We start from the raw sequence: 1,125 nt of genomic DNA, 5'->3' as shown, positions 1-1,125 counted from the left end.
TGAGGGGGCAGTTACAGGGATGGTGCGGGCAGGGACACTGAGGGGCAATTACAAGGAGGGTGCGGACAGGGACACCAAGGGGATATATGCACACATACATACAGTTAAAAACCCCTCTCTAGGTGTGATGTCACTACATGGGGTAAATTTACTAAGATGGGAGTTCTATTTAAGATGGGATGTTGCCCATAGCAACCAATCAGATTCTATTTCTCATTTATCTAGCACCTTCTATAATATAATACCTGGAATCTGATTGGTTGCCATGGGCAACATCCCATCTTAAATAGAACTCCCATCTTAGTAAGTTTACCCCCATGTCCCAGCAAATCCAGTTGACAAGGTGTGCTGGGATTTGTAGTCTCAACATAGCTGGACAGGCAGTCACTGGTCTAGATACCCCTCCATACAGAGCTCTTTGTAAGCTGTGATCCAGACTGCCAGGATAGACCATGCAGTGCAGCTACGGTACCGCAGAAAATGTACAGGTATGTTCATGCTGCACTGCTGACTGGTGCTGATTGTAGTCGCTGGTGTTTGGTGGCAGACCGCATGGGACCAATGAGAAGGGGAGCGGATGAGGAAGAGGAGGTGCCCGGCCCCTCCCCATACCTGGAAGTGCCCCGCTCCCCGGCTATATTCACTATCATTGTGACTGTAGTCACAGAGTGTCAGAGTGCAATACACTTCTGAGAGTCCGGGAGTGGATGAGCACTGCTAAAGGCAGGGACGTGCAGTCAGGGGAGGCAGGGGAGGCAGTGCCTCCCCTGTCATTAAAGGGATTAAAAGAATACAGAGAAGATACTTATGACATGTTCTTCTGTGTCATAAGTATCTTCTTATACCTTATAGTAACCTATTAAACCTAATCTGACTGTTTTAGCATTAAAAAAACGATTGCGGAGGCACCTTGAACGGTGCCTCTCGCTACTAATTGTAAATGGCCGGAAGCAGGGGGCGGGCAGGGGCGTGGCCGTGCAGAGGGCTGTAAAAGCCCATTAAAAAAAGCATTAGAAGCGGCACCTATAGAGGTGCCGCAGTGCAGCAGGGACGTGCTTTCAGCCCATGAAAGCACGCCCCTGTCGTAGTGATTGGGCAGCAGCAGCAGCAGCACTGACAGTGACC

Source organism: Pseudophryne corroboree, chromosome 7, assembly GCF_028390025.1.
Source record: "Pseudophryne corroboree isolate aPseCor3 chromosome 7, aPseCor3.hap2, whole genome shotgun sequence".
Lineage (NCBI taxonomy): Eukaryota > Metazoa > Chordata > Amphibia > Anura > Myobatrachidae > Pseudophryne > Pseudophryne corroboree.
The sequence above is the reverse complement of the archived record's forward strand: the minus strand, read 5'-3'. Positions refer to the sequence as shown.